General features: G+C 34.7%; 1 protein-coding gene across 3 annotated transcripts in view; it reads left to right on the top strand.

The window, feature by feature from the left end:
* The first annotated feature begins 1,482 nt into the window (after positions 1-1,482).
* The window catches only part of MBD5 (methyl-CpG binding domain protein 5), a 221,772-nt gene continuing 202,628 nt past the window's right edge, over positions 1,483-20,626 (top strand). For all 3 annotated transcript variants that reach the window (XM_029934620.1, XM_029934621.1, XM_029934619.1), the window contains exon 1: positions 1,483-1,549. The gene's annotated coding sequence lies outside the window, so the exon portion shown is untranslated. The remainder of the gene's footprint in view (positions 1,550-20,626) is intronic.

Genomic DNA, 20,626 nt, shown 5'->3' with positions numbered 1-20,626 from the left:
TGGCTATCTGTTCAAAAATTGGTAAATTCATTGTTGTTTCCTTTTTAACAGGACCAAGGAAATAAATACCAGAAGCCAAGAGCACAGAATATTTTCTTTCATCAATCTATAGAAGCCTAACACTTCCCTAATTCCACCACACACAAAGGAATGACCACCTTGGCAGATGGCCACAAAGGATGTCAACAATTTTTTGGAGGCAAGCAATGAAATATTTATACTTTGAGCTTTCTGTTGTTAAGTATGTAGAAACAAGTAGTATTATCTTGTGGTTTAATGAAAAAAAGTGTTCTTTAAAAATAGCAATTATATATATGAATCGTAGCTATTTCTATATAGTTAAGCTATTTCTTTCTTTTTTTCCTTTTTTCCAGACCGTCATTGTGTGTCAAAAATTACATTAAGCTGTTTTTGCATTTTGTATTTCATAGTACAGAGCTGTATTAAATCCCTAAACACAAAATAAAAATCTAAGTAACAGAAATTAAGTACCCATGTTTGAAAACAGTGCTCTTTGTATCCATCTTGGACACATCTATCATCTAACTACAAATACTAAATAGTTTGGGGAATTACAATTATTTTTTAATTGGTTGGAATGATCTACACTGTTTATGAAATTTTCATATTTAATTACAACTTTTTTTCTTGCTTTTTTTTAACAACTATTCTGAAGTGCTCCAAAGTCTTGGAAAGTCATCCCTTTACATTCCTCACAGCTTTATATTTTGTGAGAATTCTGCATCAAAAAAAACTCATGGAACTTTTAGTTTCTTTCTCAGCAGCTCTTATTGCTCTTGGAAGAACAGTCAGCCAAGGATTGTGGAACACAGTGCCGTCTTAAAAATTGAAATTAATTACATTACCAGTTAAAGGGGAAGTTTGCTTGGAAAGAAATTGACTGTACTTTAAAGAAAAAAAATTATAAATATGAGGAATCCGCCCTTGCCACCTTCATGAAATATAAAACCTTAAGTAGATGAATATAAAATGAAATAAAAATAAACTCATAAAAATTCAAGTAGAATGCACTAAAATTGAATTTTTCAAAGGATTTTATACAAACAAGAAACTGTAGATATGCTCATAGGCCTGAGGTCATCTAGCAAACGAGTCTGCTTTTTAAGTTGTACATAGAGGAACAATTTCTAAGTAAAGGAAGACATAAATGTTTAAAAAGCCCAGTGTAGAGCTTCTGAGTCTTCTTTCAGTAACTAGAGTCAGAATTAATTCTTGCTTTTCTGTTGGGGAAAATTTCATCTAATTACATTCAAATTATTCTGCAACTTTTCGGACAGCAAATCCTGATGACCAAAGAAAGGAAAAAGCAGCTGTGTCGCCTTGCCTCACAGTTGTTAAGAATAGCGTTATTATGCAGTCCCTGGGTTTACAGGACTGAGAGTGGCTACCCACCGACTGCCTTCCGCCAAAGACACACCTAGCCCATTCCGAACTGCTGGCAATGTCTGCCTTCTGTTCCTGAGGATCTTTAAGGAAATAGTTTCCACTGCTTCCTTTAGCAAACCAATCTAGTAGAAGAGATCTCGAGGTAGGTAGTTCTTACGACTCTCTGTGCACTTTCAGCGATTGTTTCTAAAACTTACTTTCTTAGAATTATACTTTAATCATGATGTAAATCTTTTCTTAGTTTGATATAAACAACTTAACTATTTTAAGAAAATACTTCAAAGTGACCGTTGCTAAATTAGTGGAAATGGTTTCCATAAATACTACTTCTCCATAAGCAGCCTATTTTTGTCAATTTCCCCTAATATTTCCTTTTTTAACTCATTAATATATCATATCCTTTGTGATCTTTTTTTTCTTTAACCACAGCAATATATATATATATATATTTTTTTTTTAAAGATGTTATTTATTTATTTTGAGAGAGAGAGAGACAGAGAATAGGAACAAGGGAGGGACAGAGAGAGAATCCCAAGCAGGCTTTGCACTATCAGAGGGACCTCAGAGCCTCCCAGGTACCCCAAAAGCAACATATCTTCCGTCAGATAGCTCTAATTTATGTTTCTTTCACATTATACTAAAAACCAGCCGTTTGTTCTCTTTGAATTGCATTCTATTTATGACCATGTCACTAATAAGACATAGATATTTATCATTCTAATCAAAAGTGCTATTTAATTTATCTCCCATATTTTAAGGCTTATTTGAATATTATAGTTGTAAAAAACTTTTAGTACCTAGAAAGACAATTAGAGCATACCAGGTATAATTTATAAGTCCACTATATAATAATGCAAATTCAAAGAACATAGTAACACTAATTAACCACTACTCTGCCACACCTACCACTCTCTGTGACCATAAATAAATTATTGATTCTCTTTGACCCACAGTTTGTATATGTTTAAAATTTGAATGATAATAATAATAATACAGTTTCAAGAATTAAAGAGATAGATGATATAAGTAAAAGTCTAAGATATTTAGCATTTGCCCTAGCTCATAATTGAATATATAGGTGAAATAGTTATTCTACTTTTTGCAAAATGATTGAAAACAGATTTCCTCATGGTAAGCTCAACTCTTACAAAAGAAATAATTAATTCATCCATTATACTCATGCCAAATTTGTTTTATAGCATTACATTGTTGTACTGGTACTAAATTTTGTGTATTTAAGTTTCCCAGAAAGCAGTTTATATTTAAACATGTGAAAATGCAATTATCAAAAAATCACTATTTAAAATCATAGTTGTTAGAAAAAATTATTGTTAACCTTTGAGTCTCATGAAAACTATACATTCCAAACTTTGCAGGTAATTTTACTTAGGTGTTCATCGACTCAGTGCCTACTCTAAAATTTTAACTTTATATCAACCACTGTTATTTGGAGAAATATTCCATGTGCAAGGCAAAGTGGTTTGAAGAATTTTCTTCTTGGGATTAAGTTCTTTTATGTATACTGATGCTTAGTCTGAGAAACTGATTATTTCCAGTAGAATAATAAAAATAAACAGGCAGTTTGGATCTTTATATTAGTTTCCTAGCTTTGCTGTAACAAATTACCGCAAACTGGGTGGTTTAAATTTTGAAGAAGTTGTTTTCTCACAGTTCTTGAAGCTGACAGTCCAAAATCAAGTTTTCCTCAGGGCCATGGTCTTTTAAAGGCTAAAGGGAAAAATCCGTTACATGCCTTTCTCTTAGTTTCTGGTGTTGCATGGCAGTCCTTGACATTCTTTCATTTATAAACTCATTACATCAGTCTTTGCCTCCCTTATCACATATCTCCCTGTGTTTCTGTGTTTCTTCTCTTCTAATAAGGACACAGTCAGACTGCAGCCCACCCTGTATCAGTATGACCTCATCTTAACTTGATTACACCTGCAAAGATCCTATGTGCTAACAAGATCATACTCAAGTGTCAAAGATTAGGATTTAAACATATTTTGGAGGAGATGACACAATTCAAACAATAACACTGTCATATTTTTTTGACTGAGAATAAAGTTAGGGAAGAAAAATTGATTATAAAAACAAGAGAATTTTCTTTTCCTAGGAAAGAGGTTTTTTCTCTTGTGACAAGATATGGTCTATGAGTAGATGTACATATTTTGCTTATAATGATTTGGCACTACCATTTCTTGAACATAGATGTTTCTTGATAATACTTTTGCCCAGATACTCTATAGCTCTATAATTTAAAATTATAAAATAATATCTATCATTTTGTTGGTTTACTTGAGCTCAGAGTTAAAATAATAGTTTTACAGTTTTATGATTGAGGCTTGTATCCATATTATATATATCAACAAATGAGATTCCCTAAAGACTTTAGAGATGACATAGTATTTGCATTTCTAATTGTACTGGTAGTTATATTTGTAAATGAACTGAGTTATTTTTCCTCTGCTAATCTTGATTTAAACCAGAGCTACTTTTTATTTTCATGAGTTAGAAATTCACTTTAAATTCAAATTAAGAAACATTATTGATCTTTCAAAATAAACATAGCTACTATATATTTTTAACATTAACTCTACAGCTTATTCTAATAAAGCTAATTCTAGTAAAGTCTTTCTAATATATAATTTTGTATGTGGTATATAGATCATCAGTACATTTTTATCTTCTTTATGATCATTTCCCATATATTTAGATAATTATCACAAATTTTTCATGTAATAAAACTTATACAAGATGTACACTCTTATTTCAGAACTTCAATAAGAGGATTTTATGTGTGTTTTCTTATCTTTGAGCTTCTAAACAGGAAGGAAAATAAAGCATTATAAACTGTTTCAGGAGTAAAGTTGAAGTAGGACGATCCTAAGCTCACATTACTTATAGCTACAACTATATAATACCCACTTAAGTGTATATAACCCAGAAAGTGACCCGAAGACTGGCAGAACAGGCTCTCCACAAGAAATATAAAGAGGCCACTGACCCGAACTGACCCAGAGGACTTTCCGCAGGAGGGAAGGATGCCAAGGGCATGGATAGAGGAAGGAAACAGACTCACCCCAGGCATAAAAACCCATGCAGAAAAGACAAATCTTCATAACATTCGGCTTTAGAAAACAGTGGGGCATAATTTTGTGAGTTCTTCCAGTCACTGGAGCTTAACCCCTGGAACTTTAAAACTCAGCAAACTTAGCTATAGGAGACCTGGGAGGGCAAGAGGAAATTGAATCTCCACCGTTAAAGAGACACCACATCTGCTGAAGATACTGTCTTTTTTCCCCCTGATTTGTTGAAGATTAGTTGGCCATACATTTGTGGGTCCATTTCTGGATTCTTTATTCTATTCCTTTTATCTATGTGTCTATTTTTGTGCCAGTACCATACTGTCTTGATGATTACAGCTTTGTAATACAGCTTGAAATCTGGAATTGTGATACCTCCCGATTTGGTTTTCTTTTTCCAACATTGCTTTGGCTATTCAAGGTCTTTTCTGGTTCCATACAAATTTTAAAATTGTTTATTCTCTATGAAAAATGTTGGTGTTATTTTGATGTGGATGTCATTGAATGTGTAGATTTCTTTGGGAGATACAGACATTTTAACAGTATTTTTTCTTTTAATTCATGAACGTGAAATATTTTTCCATTTCTTTTTGTCTTTAATTTCTTTCAGAAGCTTTCTATACTTTTCAGCATATAGGTATTTTACCTATTTTTATAGGTGTATTACAAGGTATTTTATGGTTGTTGGTGCAACTTTAAATGGGATCAATTGCTTGATTTCTCTTTCTGCTGTTTTATTATTGGTATAGAAAAATGCATCTGATTCCCATACATTGTATATCCTGCACCTTTGCTGAATTCATATAGATCAGTTCTAGTAGTGTTTTGGTGGGGTCTTTCAGGTTTTCCACATAAAATATCATGTCATCTCTGAAGAGTGAAAGTTTGACTTCTTTGTTGCCAATTTGGATGCTTTTATTTCTTTTTGTTGTCTTATTGTTGAAGCTAGGAGTTCCAGTTCTGTGTTCAACAACAGTGGTAAGAATTGACATCCCTGCGCATAACAGGCAAAGAGAGCCATTGTAGACAACTGAACTGAAGGCAGACGCAGCTCAGCCACAACAGCAGGGTACACAAAGCACACATAGGAGATACCTCTGAAATGCCAGGTGTTGGTGAGCAGGGGCCATTGCATTGCAGGGCACTACAAGATCTCTTCCTTATAATGCCACTACCTGCAAAAGTGGGAGATGTAACTGACTTTTCCTATCACATAGAAACAAATCAGAGAGTTAGACAAAATGAAGAGGCAGAGGAATATGTCCCAAATGAAAGAATATGACAGAATCACAGCAAGAGACCTAAATGAAATATAGATAACTAATATACCTAACAGAGAATTTAAACTTCTGGTCATAAAGATACTCACTGGACTTGAGAAAATAGTGGAGGACCTCAATGAGACATTAAATAAGAACAGAAAACATAAAAAGAACCAATTAGAGATGAAGAACTCAATCACTGAAATTAAAAACCACTAGAGGGAATAATTAGTAGACTAGAGTAAGCAGAAGAATGGACCAGTAACCTGAAGGACAGAGTAATGGAAAGCAATCAAACTGAACAGGAAAGAGGAAAAAAAAAATAAAAAGAGATTGAGGGAACTCAATGACACCATCAAGCATAATAACATTTATATTATAGAGATCCTAGAATAAGAGAGCAAAAAGTAGGAAGAAAATGTATTTGAAGAAATAATAGCTGAAAACTTCCCAAATATAAGGAAGGAATCAGAAATCCAGATCCAGGACACACAGAAAGTCCCCAACAAAATCAACCAAAGAGGTCCACACCAAGTCACATAATAAGTGAAATGCCAAGATAATGAGAGAATTTCAAAATCAGCAGGGAGAAAGTAAACAGTTACATACAAGGGAAATCCCTTAAGGCTATCAGCTGATTTTTCAGCAAAAACTTTGCAAACCAGAAGGGACTGGCCTGATATAGTAAAAGTGCTAAAAGGAAAAATAAACTGCAACCAGGAATACTCTACCCCGCAGCATTACTATTCAGAATAGGTGAGTTTCCTAGACAAACAAAAGTCAAAGCAATTCATCCCCACTACACAAACCTTACAAGAAATGTTAAAGGGGACTCTTTGAGTGGAAAAGAGACCATGAGCAGGAGGAAGAAAAGTAGAAAGAATAAAAGCAGTAAAATTAAATATATCTATAAATATCAGTCAAAGAATTCACGAAATAAAAGAATGTTAAGTAGAATACCATATACCTTAAACATGGAGGGGGGAGTTAAAATTTAGTGGTTATAAAATGGGTTTAAGCATAAGTACCCATCAACTTAATATAGACTACTATATGCATAAGACATCATATATAAATCTAATGGTAACCACAAATCAAAAATGGATAATAAAAAAGTAAAATCCAAGTATATCACTAAGGCAAGCCAGCAACCTGTGAAAGAAAAGAACAAAAGAAGAAAGGAACAAACGACTACAAAAACAATTATAAAACAAGAAATAAACTGACAATAAGTACATACATATCAATAATTAGTTTGAATGTAAATGGACTAACCATTCCAATCAAAATACATAGGATGACAGAATGGATTAAAAAGCAAGATCTATCTATATGCTGCCTACAAGAGACTCATTTCAGACCTAAAGACACAAGCAGTTTGAAATTGAAGGGATGGAAAAGCAATTATCATGCAAATGGAAGTGAAAAGGAAGCTTAAATAGCAGTACTTATATCAGACAAAACAGAATTTAAAACAAAGACCATAACAAGAGACTTCATATCATAAAGGGGGCAATCCAACAAGATAATATAACAATTGTAAATATATATACACCCAACAGAGAGAACCCAAATGCATAATGCAGCTAATAACAAATATAAAAGAAGTAATCAATAGTAATACAATAATAGTAGAGGACTTCAACACCCTACCTGTGTCAATGGAGAGATCATCCAAAAGAAAATCTGCAAGGAGAGAGTAATTTTTTTGGAATGTTTATTTATTTATTATTATTTTATAGTTTATTTCAAGTTGGTTTCCATATAACACCCAGTGCTCTTCCCCAAAAGTGCCCTACTCCATACCGATCACCCCCGTTCCCCTCTCCCTCTCCCCCTTCAGTCCTCAATTTGTTTTCAGTATTCAAGAGTCTCTCATGATTTGTCTCCCCCACTCTCCCTAACTCTTTTTACCCCTTCTCTTCCTCATGGTCCTCTGTTAAGTTTCTCCTGTTAGACTTATGAGTGAAAACATATGGTATCTGTCCTCTGCCTGACTTATTTCACTTAGCATGACACCCTTGAGTTCAATCCACATTGCCACTAATGGTCAAATTTCATTCTTTCTCATTGCCATGTAGTATTCCATTATATAGCTAAACCACATTTTCTGGATCCATTCATCAGTTAATGGACACTTAGGCTCTTTCCATGATTTGGCTATTGTTGAAAGTGCCACTGTGAACATTGGGGTACATGTGCTCCTATGCATCTGCACTTCTGCATCCCTTGCATAAATCCCTAGCTGTGCTATTGCTGGGTCATAGGGGAGTTCTATTGTTAATTTTTTGAGGAACCTCCACATTGTTTTCCAGAGCAGCTGTACCAGTTTACATTCCCACCAACAGTGTAGGAGGGTGCCTGTTTCTCCTTGCTGGCGTCTATAGTCTCCTAATTTGTGCATTTTAGCCACTCTGGCCAGCATGAGGTGGTATCTCAGTGTGGTTTTGATTTGTATTTCCCTGATGCTGAGTGACGCTGAGCATCGTTTCATGTGTCTGTTTGCCATCTGTATGTCCTTTGGAGAAGTGTCTATTCATGTCTTCTGCCCATTTCTTCACTGGATTACTCGTTTTTAGGGTGTGGAGTTTCCTGAGTTCCTTATAGATTTTGGATACTAGCCCTTTATCCGCTATATCCTTAGTTTTCTGGATTGTTTCCTTTGCAATGCAAAAGCTTTTTATCTCCATAAGGTCCCAATAGTTCATTGTTGCTCTTGATTCCCTTGCCTTTGGAGTTTTGGTTGTCTTCTTCAATATTATTTTGGCTATTCAGGGTCTTTTGTGGTTCAAGGATAGTTTGTTCTAGCTTTGAGAAGAATGCTGGTGCAATTTTGATTGGCATTGCACTGAATGTGTATGTAGGTGATTTGGGCAATAATGACATTTTAACAGTGTTTATTCTCCGATCCATGAGCATGGAATATTTTTCCATTTCTTTGTGTCTTCTTCAATTTCTTTCATAAGTTTTGTATAGTTTTCATCGTACAGACCTTTTACATCTTTGGTTAGATTATTTCCTAGGTTATATAGTATTTTGTGCAATTGTGAATTGGGTCAGCTTCTTGAATTCTCTTTCTGTTGCTTCATTATTGGTGTATAAAAATGCAACCGGTTTCTGTATCTTGATGTTGTACCCTGTGACTGCTGAATTCATGGATCAGTTCTAGTAGGCTCCTGGTGGAGTCGGTCAGGTTTTCCATGTATAGTATCATGTCATCTGTGAAAAGTGAAAGTTTGACTTCCTCTTTGCCAATTCTTATGCCTTTTATTTCCCTTTGCTGTCTGATTGCTGATCCTAGGACTTCCAGCACTATGTTAAACAACAGGGTGAGAGTGGACATCCCTGTCATGTTCCTGATCTCAGGGGGAAAGCTCTCAGTTTTTCCCCACTGAGGATAATATTAGCTGTGGGCTTTTCATATATGGCTTTTATGATGTTTTAGTAAGTTCCTTCTATCCCGACTTTCTCGAGGGTTTTTATTAAGAAAGGATGCTGTATTTTGTCAAATGCATTTTCAGCATCTATTGACAAGGTCATATGGTTTTTATCTTTTCTTTTGTTAATGTGATGGATCACACTGATGGATTTGCGAATATTGAACCAGTCCTGTAACCAAGGAGTGAATCCCACTTGATCGTGGTGGATAATTCTTTTTATATGCTGTTTAATGTGATTTGCTAGTATCTTGTTGAGAATTTTTGCATCTGTATTCATTACGGATATTGGTCTGTAGTTCTCTTTTTTTTGTTGGGTCTCTGTCTGGTTTGGGAATCAAAGTGATGCTGGCTTCGTAGAATGAGTCCAGAAGTTTCCCTTCCATTTCTATTTTTTGGAATAACTTGAGAAGAATGGGTGTTAACTCTGCATTAAATGTCTGGTAGAATTCCTCTAGGGAATCCATCTGGCCCTGGGCTCTTATTCATTAGGAGATTTTTGATAACTGATTCGATTTCTTCACTGGTTATGGGTCTGTTCAGATTTTCTGTCTCATTTGAATTTTGGTAGTGCATGTGTGTTTAGGAATTTGTCCATTTCTTCTAGGTTGTTCAGTTTGTTGGCATATAATTTTTCATAGTAATCCCTGATGATTGCTTGCATTTCTGAGGGATTAGTTTAATAGATCCATTTTCATTCGTTATTTTGTCTACTTGGGTGCTCTCTTTTTTCTCTCTGAAGAGCCTGGCTAGAGGTTTATCAACTTTATTTATTTTTCCAAAAAACCAACTCTTGGTTTCATTGATCTTGTCAACTGGTTTTTTGGATTCTGTATTGTTTATTTCTGCCCTGGTCTTCATCAATTCTCTTCTTCGGGGTTTGGGGTGCTCTTGCTGCTCCCCCTCTAGTTCCTTTAGGTGCACTGTTAGATTTTGAATTTGCATTTTTTTTTTCTAGTTTCTTGAAATAGGACTGGATTGCAATACACTCTCATCTTAGGACTGCCTTTGCTGTATCCCAGAGAGTTTGGATTGTTGTATTTTTGTTTTCATTTGTTTCTATATATTTTTTAATTTCTTCTCTAATTGACTGACCCAATCATTCATTAGTAGGGTGGTTTTTAACCTCCATGTTTTTGGAGGGTTTCCAGACTTTTTCCTGTGGTTGATTTCAAATTTCATAGCATTGTGATCTGAAAGTGTGCATGGTATAATCTCAGTTCTTTTATATTTTTTGAGGGCTGCTTCATGACCCAGTATGTGATCTATCTTGGTGAATGTGTCATGTGCACTTGAGAAGAAAGTAAATTCCCTTTCCTCAGGATGTAGAGTTCTAAATATACCTGTCAAATCCATCTGTTCCAATGTGTCATTCAGATCCATTGTTTCTTTAGTGATTTTCTGTCTGGTTGATCTACCCATTGCTGTAAGTGGAGTATTAAAATCCTCTGCAGTTAGCACATTCTTATCAATAAGATTGTTTCTGTTTGTGCTTAATTGTTTTATTTATTTGGGGGCTACCGAATTTTACACATAGATGTTTATAATTCTTAGCTCTTCCTGATGGAGACACCCTGTAATTATTATATAATGTCCTTTATCTTTTGTTACTGCCTTTACTTTAAAGTCCAGTTGTTTGTTATAAGTATGGCTACTCTGGATTTCTTTTGACCTCTAGTCACATGATAGATATTTCTCCATCCCCTTACTTTCAATTTGAAGGTGTCTTCATGTCTAAAATGAGTCTCTTGTAGACAGCAAATAGATGGATTTTGTTTTTTTATCCATTTTACTAGCTTGTGTCATTTGATTGGAACATTTAGTCCATTTACATTCAGTGTTATTATTCAAAATATGTGTTTAGATTCATTGTATTCTCTGTAGGGTTCATGTTTGTAGTAGTGTCTCTGGTACCTTGTATTTCTTGCAACGTTTCCCTCATAGAGTCCCTCTTAGGATTTCTTGTGGGACTGGTTTGGTGGTGATGAATTCTCTCAATTTTTGTTTATTTAGGAAAACCTTTATGTTTCCTTTTATTCTGAATGACAGGCTTGCTGCATAGAGGACTCTTGGCTGCATATTTTTTCTGTTCATCACATTGAAGATTTCCTGCCATTCCTTTCTGGCCTGCCAAGTTTCAGTAGAGAGTTCTGAAACCACTCTAATAGGTTTCCCATTGTATGTTAGGGCCCTTTTCTCCCTGGCTGCTTTCAGAATTCTCTCTTTATCTTTATATTTTGCCAGTTTCGCTATGATATGTCATGCCGAAGGTCTATTCAAGTTACATCTGAGGGGAGTTCTCTGTGCCTCTTGGATTTCAGTATCTATTTCCTTTCCCAGATTGGGGAAGTTCTCAGCTATAATTTGATCAAACACCCCTTCAGGATCTTTTTCTCTTTCTTCTTCAGGAATTCCTATGATACGGACATTGTTCCATTTGATTGTATCACCCGGGTCTCGAATTCTCCTTTTGTGCTCCTTGCTCAAGTTCTTTCTCTTTTTCTCGGCTTCTTCTGTTTGATTAACCATATCTTCTAATTCACCTATTCTCCTTTCTACCTCTTCAATCCATGCAGTGGCTGCCTCCATTTTATTATGCACCTCATTTATAGCATTTTCTAACTCTTCTCAGCTATTTCAATGGTCCCTAGTCTTTGTATCCATAGCTTTTCTGATGACTTCCCTGCTTTTCTTCAAGCCCATCGATTAATTTTATGACAATTGTTCTAAATTATTGTTCAGTGATGTTGCTTTTATTTGTTTTGAGCAGTTGTGTGGTTGTGACCTCTTCCTGAAATTTGTTTAGAGGAGAGTTCTTCTGTTTCATTATTTTGCTTAGCTTTCTGTCTCTTGTAAGTTTGAAAAGCTCCTTATGCACTCTGCACCCATTAGTATTGCTATATTAAAGGAGGCTCATTGACTGTCCAGGGCATGTCAGTTCAGGAAGTGTTATTTTAATTGTGACTCTTGGTTTCTCTTATTGTGCCTTCGGTTTTTTTTTTTTTCCCCTACTCAGTGATATATGGAACTCTCCACCATGTATACTTTGGCCTGTTTCTTGAGGTAGCTCTGAAAAGGAAAACAGACAGACAAACACACAGGGATCAAAAGCACGCAAATGCACAGACAAACCAAACAAACAAGAAAACCAAAAGAGGAAAGAAAAGAAAGAAAAAAGGGGAGTGGGAAGACAAAAACAACAAAAGGGAAAGGACAGTCTGAAAGGATAAAACCAGAGGAAGGGAAAGATAAGAATAGATAAGGGAAAATATATATGAATGACACGAATTGATCTAATCACAGCAGTGCATCAGTCTTGGTCTTTCCTGGGTTACGGGGTCGGGGCGGGGGGGGGAGGGTAATGGAGAAAAAGAAAAAAAAAGGCAACTCTCCAGTGTTAATGGGCATGGTTTGGTGTAGGTCGATCTCAAAGGTTGCTCCCTGAGGCCCCGCCTTGGTGGTTGTGGGGAGAATGGTGGCACCCCGATCCTTTCTCTAACCAAGGGTTGCAACACACTCTTTTGGGTCCAATCTCCCTGTGTGGTCAAGTTGTATTTTCCAAGCTCCGCCTTGTTTCCCAATCCAAGTCCATGCACTTTAATGATACTGCCCAAGTTGAGATGTACTCCTGCAGGCCTGGCAGCTTCCTAGCCAGGGATTGAGTAGCGGGGGTAGAAGAGCAGTTTCTCCTGGCACCGCCTGGGATCAGGGTGGTGAGCCCAAGGAAAATGCACCAGCTAAAGGGGAGGAATCTCTCTCCCCTTGCCCTGTGGTTATAGATGGAATGATGGGATCCATCTCCATCCCAGGCCGAGGTTTTTCTCTCCTTTGGAGACAGGTGTATGAGCATTTTCAGCCTCTCTTTCTCTTCCCCTCATCTCTCTGTGGCTCTGTGTGCTCTCCAATGTTCTGCCCAGAGCAGGGCTCCTTCCCCTCAAAGCCTCCTGGTCCAGCCTGTTTTTATCTTCCCAGTTTGCACTCACTCACGCACCTATGAGGCTATCTTCTTTGTGGACTCCGTCTTTTCCTCCCACTCTTGTAGCTCAGAGTATTGTGGCTTCAGTCCTTCTTAGTTTGGTAGATGCGGGCTGGTGAAAATTACAGAGCTTCCTAATTCCTCACCATCTTGCTCCCTCTCAGCCCTTATTTATTTTTGAAGGAGAGAGAGACAGTGTGAGCATGACAGGGGCAGAGTAAGAGACAGACACAGAATTCGAAGCAGGCTCCAGGCTCTGTACTGTCAGCACAGAGCTTATGTGGGGCTCGAACTCACAAACCCATGAGATTATGACCTGAACCAAAGTTGTAGGCCCAACTGAAGGAGCCACCCTGGCACCCTGACAGTGGCTTTTAATGATACATTGGACCAGATGGTTCTAACAGATAAACTCCAAGCATTCCATTCTAAAACAGTGGAATACACATTCTTTTCAAATGTACTTGGAACATTCTCCAGAATAGATCATATATTAGACCACAAAACAAGTATGAATAGATTCAAAAAGATTGGAGTCCAGAATGCATCTTTTCCATTCTCAATGCTATGAAACTAGACATCAACCACAAGGAAAAAAGGTCTGGAAAGACCAAAAATACATGGAGATTACATAACACACTATTAAACCATGAATGGGTCAACCAAGATATCAAAGAGGAAACAAAAGAAAACACATGGAGACAAGTGAAAATGAAAACACCATGGTCCAATATCTTCATCTGTTCTAGGAGGAAAGTTTATAGCAATACTGGCCTACTTGTAAGCACAAAATATCTCAAATAAACAGCACAGCCATACACCTAAACGAACTAGGAAAAGAAGAACAAACAAAACCCAACACCAGTAGAAGGAAGGAAATAATAAAGATTAGAACTGAAATAAATGAAATAGAAAACAAAAACAAAAACAAACAAAAAACTGATAGATCAATGAACTCCCTAGCTAGTTTTTTTAGAAAAAACAACCAAATTGATAACCTTTAGCCAATATCATCAACAAATAAAGAGGACACAAACAAAATCAGAAATGAAAAAGGAAAAAGAACAACCAACACCACAGATTTACAAAGGATTATAAGAGAATATCATGAAAAATTATATACCAATAAATTAGACAACCTAGAAGAAATGGATAAATTCTTAGAAATATATAAACTCCCAAAACTGAATCAGAAAGAAGTAGAGAATTTGAACAGACCTATTACCAACCATAAAATTGAATCAGTAAACAAAATAAAACAAAACAAACAAAGAAGCAAACAAAAAAACACCAACAAACCAAAGTTCAGGACCATACAGCTTTATATGTGAATTCTACCAAACATTTACAGAAGAGTTAATACCTATTCCTCTCAAACTATTCCAAACAATCAAAGGGGAAAGATATCTTCCAAATTCATTCTGTGAGATGACATTACCCTGATAGCAAACCCATATAAAGACACTACAAAAAAAGAAAAAAAAAAACTACAGTTAATATCCCTAATCAACATAGATGCAAAAATCTTCAACAAAGTATTAGCAAACAGAATCCAGCAATGCATTTAAGAAGCATTCACCAGAAGTGGCATTTATTCTTGGATTCAATAGTAGTTCAATTACACAAATCAATTAACATGATATGTCACATTAACAAGAGAAATGATTGAAACCATATGATTATTTCAATAGGTGCAGAAGAAGCACTTGACAAAGTATAACATCCATTCACAGTAAAAACCCTCAATAAAATAGGTTTAGAGTAAATGTATGTCAACATAGAAAAGTTTATATATGAAAACTACAGCTAACATCATGGTCAATGGTGAAAAACTAAGAGCTTTTGCCCTAAGATCAGGAAGATGTCCACTGTCACCACTCTTATTCAACATAGTACTAGAAGTCCTAGCCACAAAAATCAGAAGAACAAAAAGAAATGAAAATCATCTAAATTGGTAAGGAAGAAGTAAAAGTTTTACTATTGCAGATGCATGACAATATATATAGAGAGAGAAACTACTAGAACATATAAATGAATTTGATAATCAACATACAAAAATACACTGCATTTCTATACACTAAAAATGAAGCAGCAAAAGAGAAGTTAAGGAAACTACACCATTTTCAACTACAACAAAAATCATAAAATACCTAGTAATAAATGTAACCAAATAATTAAGAGACCTGTCCTCTCAGAACTATAAAACATTGAGGAAAGAAATTGAAGATGACATAAGCAAATGGAAATATATTCCATGCTCACGGGTTGAAAGAATAAATATTGCAAAAATCTCCATACTACCCAAAGCAATCTATAGGTTTAATGCAATCCCTATCAAAATACCAATTGTATTTTTTAAGGAACTAGAGCAAATAATCTGAAAATCTGTATGGAATGAAAATCCAAAGGAATCCTGAAAAAGAAAAAAACTGGAGGTAATGCAATCCCAGATTTCAAGATATAACAGAGCTATAGTAATTAATACAGTATGGTACTGACACAAAAATAGACTCATAGATCAATGGAACAGAACAGAAAGCCCAGTAATAAACCCACGAGTATATGGTGAATTAATCTTTGACAGAGGAGTAAAGAATATGCAATGAGAAAAAGTCTTTTCAACAGACGGTATTGGGAAAACTTGACAGCTACATGCAAAAGAACGAGACTGGACCACTTTCTTACACCATTCACAAAAATTAAATAGCAGCCTTCTTCTAGATATGTGTCCTTAGGGAAAGGAAACAAAAGCAAAAATAAACTCTTATGAATTTATTAAAATAAAAATCATCTGCATAGTGAAGGAAAAAACAAAACTAAAAGATAGCCTACTGAATGGGAGAAGATATTTGCATATGACATATCCAATAAAGAGTTAGTATCCAAAATATATTAAGAGCTACGACAACTCAACACCCAAAAAACAAATAATCCAGTTGAAAAATGGGCCAAAGACATTAACAGACATTTCTTCAAAGAAGACATCCAGATGGCCAATAACACATGAAAAGATGTTCAACATCACTCAGCATCAGGGAAATATAAATCACAACCACAAGAAACAAGTGTTGGTGAAGATGTGGAGAAAAAGAAATACTCTTGCACTGTTGGTGGCAATGCAGACTGGGGCAACCATTGTGGAGATAAGTATGGAGGTTCCATAAAAAATTAAAAATAGAGTTATTATATAATTCCATAATTCTGCTAGTGGGTATTTACCCAAAGAATATGAAAATACTAATTCAAAGGCATACATGCACCTTGATGTTTATAGCAATATTATCTATAATAGCCAAATTATGGAAACAACTCAAGTGTCCATGCATAGATGAATGGATGGAGCTAGAAAGTATAATGCTATGTGAAATAAGTCAGTAAGAGAAAGACAAATGCCATATGATTTCACTCATATGTGGAATTTAAGAAACAAAAGCAATAAAGGAAAAAGAATAAAACGGACTTATAACTATACAGATCAAACTGATGGTTACCAGAGGGGAGATAGATGGGTAGGAGAATGGGTAAAATAGGTGAAGAGGATTAAGAGTGCACTTATTATGATGATGAACACTGAGTAAGTATAGAATTTTTGAATCACTATATTGCACAACTGAGGCTAATATAATACTGTATATTAATAATATTAGAATTACTATTTTAAAAAGCATAAAAGACAAAAAACAATAAATTCCTGAATTGGGGCCCTTATTTTTTTTCTTTGTTACATGAAACACATAAAATTTCCAAAACATACTCATAATGCAGATAAAACCTGGTTCAAATTATTATTTGCATATAATAGGTACTCAATAAATGTTTATGAAGTGAATGGAGGAAATTGTAATTAGTCTCTCTGCTTATGGACAGCACCACAGGAATAATATTGAAAATAAATGCAGTTCTGAAGCTAATTCATTTATATACCTTTCACATTAAATATTTTCTTTAAATTTGGTATAAAAGATAAACAGACGTCAAATCTAGAGAGTTTGAAATGCTGCAAAGTAGATATATGTTCTTTATTTCACAGAATTTTTCAGTAAACTGAAGGATTTATGGCTTTGGTTTATATTTTTATTTCATTTTCCAAATGAATGTTGAAATTTGGGGGAAAGAAAACAAAGTGCAAAATTAAGTGAGCAGTTAACTATTTAAGGAATGGAGTTTTATTTTCTAATCTATGGATCAAATTACTAGAGTAGTAGTTCACCACCCTGACTATGCTTCAGCATAACCTGGAGAGCTTTTTAAAAATGTGGATGTTTTAGCCCTGTCTCTACTGGTTAATCTCAATTTTGCTAATTACTACTGTGTGAATGAACATTATTTATTCCTTAGAATTGGATTCTCTAGAAGTGGAGATGATACAAAAGTATTGGATGTTTGAATAAGAATGTGTCACAGAAATTGGAAACATAATGTCTACTTTAGAGGTGTGCTGATCTAGTTAGTAAAACTTTGAACTGAAAAGTAAGGAATTTAAGAACCTAAATTAGCACATAAAACAATAAGGACTTCACAGTTTGATGGACATCAGTAAGAGTGAAGTAAATACCTCAAATTACTGGTAATAGTACCTAAGGAAAACATCAAGTTATTGTACTTTTGCCCTCAAATGTCTATATTTTAAGGTACAAAGTATATCTGAAACTGAAATGGGCTGATTTCTTGCAGGGAGAATTTAATATCAGTAGCATGTTCCCGGTGAGAGTGAATGAACATATTTGCTAGGAGTATGACAGTGGTAGTAATGATGGGAACTAGGGATAGGGTAGGGGCAACTTAGAGAATTCTTATAGTTTTAGAAAACTCCTAAGGCCCTTTTCCAACTCTAGTCTGGTATGTTAAGTAATTGACAGTACTTCTCTTACATGTATTTATTCAGAAAGCTTTTATGTGCCAGACACCATACTAGAAGATGCCACTTGTGGCTGTGAAGAAAAACAGAACATACCAGGTTTGATAATCGCTATAATAAAGTATCATGGAAGCAACTGAGTAATTGCATTTCATTTATACATGTATTGGTTATTTCTGTTACCACTTAGGCATTAACCAAAATACATGAAATAGGAATTCCAGTGTACTTAAATGTTCAGAAAGAACTTGCATTATGATTATTAGAAAAAATGCCAGATGTTTGAGGAGAAACTTCTTGAAAATTCTATACAATATGCGATACACTGTATCTCAATACTAAAGGCTATGACTTGGATCCTAATGTTAATTACTGCCATTGTTCCCTGCCTGTATGCTCATTTACTGAGTATGCAACTGATCAAGTTGCTTTTGATACAGCTATTGCTTGTAAATAGCCAGAATCTTGGGGAGAGAGGCCAGTTTCCTGGAATAAAAACTGCTGAGGATAGAGAAACAGCATCCATAAGAGCAAGGTCTGAGAATGTAATGGGCTTTGGAGGATGGGACTCCATTGATTCCAGAGCCCCAGAGGGAATGAAGGGAAAGGAATTTCTAGAGAAAACTTTGTGGTTCTGACATGAAAGAAGCAAAACAAAAACAGCAGTAATTATTTTCTTTCTTCTGCTGTGTATTTCAAAAACAATTTGAGGAGGAAAAAAAAGTCCACAAGTAAAATTGAGTTTACATTTCTATTTAGATAACTTCTCTTATTCTAGAGTTGTACTGGATTTTAGTAAATCACTCCCTTTTTTGAAATGTTTTAACTCTGTAATAGAATTCAGTATGTAATACTGTCAATTAGTAGAGAGAGGGACCACAGAAATTTTAATGTGTATTGGTTTAAACAATTAGCATATTACGGGTAAGTTTCTTCAGAAGGAATATGTTGCATTAGGTTTTGCTTTTGAATTATTAAAGCTTTTGAACTATAAAAACCATACTCATGGTTTTTAAATAATATGTAAAAGTATAAAATAAAAAGTAAAATTTGAAACTATCCTGTTTCTATTTCCTAGAAGTAACTTGTATTAACTTACTTTATGTATCATTTCAGAAATTCTCTATCCACATGCAAGTTTATGTGTGTATATATGTACCACACACATCTACCTATACACTTATTCATATGTGTATGCTGCATATGCTTGTTTTTACATAAATGCAGCATATCTATTTTTCTTTGCTAATCTCCTTTCCTTTATCTCTTACTGAATTCTAAGAACTCTTGATATACTAATAAAATATCTTTTCTTATGTATTTCAAACCCTTTTCTACAGTTTAATTTGTACTTCAACTTGATTTGTGGTAGTTTCTTTTTTCCCATACTGAAATTTTAAGGTTTGGTTTACTCAAATAATCAGTCTTTTCTTTTATGGCTTCTGTAGATTATGTCCAAAATTATGACACCATTTTTTTCTTTCCCACTTTTATGGATTAATTTTTGTTAAGAAACTTTTTTACGGCATTTTTAGGTTTACAGCAAAGTTGAAACAGAGTATTCCCATAGGCCCACGTCCCCCAAAACATTCATAGCCTCCTCCTTATCCATTTCCCTACCACAGTGGTACATTTGTTACAACTGATAAACCTACATTGACACATTTTTATTACCTAACGTCTAACGTTTACCTTAGGGTTCACTACTGGTGTTGTACATCTTATGGATTTGGACAGATTTATAAAGGCATGTACCCCCTATCATGGTATCAGACACAGAGGTTTCACTGCCTTAAAAATACTCTATACTCTGCCGATTCATCTCTCCCTCCAAAATTTATTAAATAAAATATTTTATATTTAAATCTTTAAATTACCTGGAATTTTCTTAGTGTCCCAGCAGCTTTTATTGATTAATCATTTTTTTGATGTTGACTAATCTTTTTTTAAGTCACTTTTATCATATCTTAAAATCTTATGTATATTGGAATATATTTCAGGATTCTCTAGTATACATTTTCCATTTGTCTATTTCTTCTCTAGTATAAAAGTCCTCACAGTGTTTTTACTATCTGGAAAGACTGGTCTCCTCTTTACTCCTCTTTTTTTTCCTTTTCAAAATATTTGTAGATAATGACATGTTTTTTACCAGATAAACTTTAGTATCCGTTTTCAAGTTCTCAGAAATATTTTACTGGTATTTTAATGAGAATCTTATTAAGATAATAGATTAATTTAGGCAGATAAATGAGTCTTTGAATAATGATTATATCTGTTCTGAAAACAGATTACATGTCTTACTGATATCTGGATTTGTTGTGTTTTTCATGTTAAATGGGTTTGTTTCTAGTTTTTATTTTCTAATTGGGCATGGCTTATATTGGGAAAATCATTGACTTCCATATACTAATTATGTAACTAGCTACATTTCTAAATTCTTTTCTGATGACTTTTCATGGCTTTCTCAAGTATACATGCATGTCATCATGGAAATAAGGATATAATTATCTCTTCCTTTCTCCCCACCCTACTTTATTGAGATATAATTGACATATAGCATGTATAAGTTTAAGGTGTACAATGTGATGATTTGATATAAG

This window comes from Suricata suricatta, chromosome 3 (genome assembly GCF_006229205.1).
Source record: "Suricata suricatta isolate VVHF042 chromosome 3, meerkat_22Aug2017_6uvM2_HiC, whole genome shotgun sequence".
Taxonomy (NCBI): Eukaryota; Metazoa; Chordata; class Mammalia; order Carnivora; family Herpestidae; genus Suricata; species Suricata suricatta.
The sequence above is the reverse complement of the archived record's forward strand: the minus strand, read 5'-3'. Positions and strand labels throughout refer to the sequence as shown.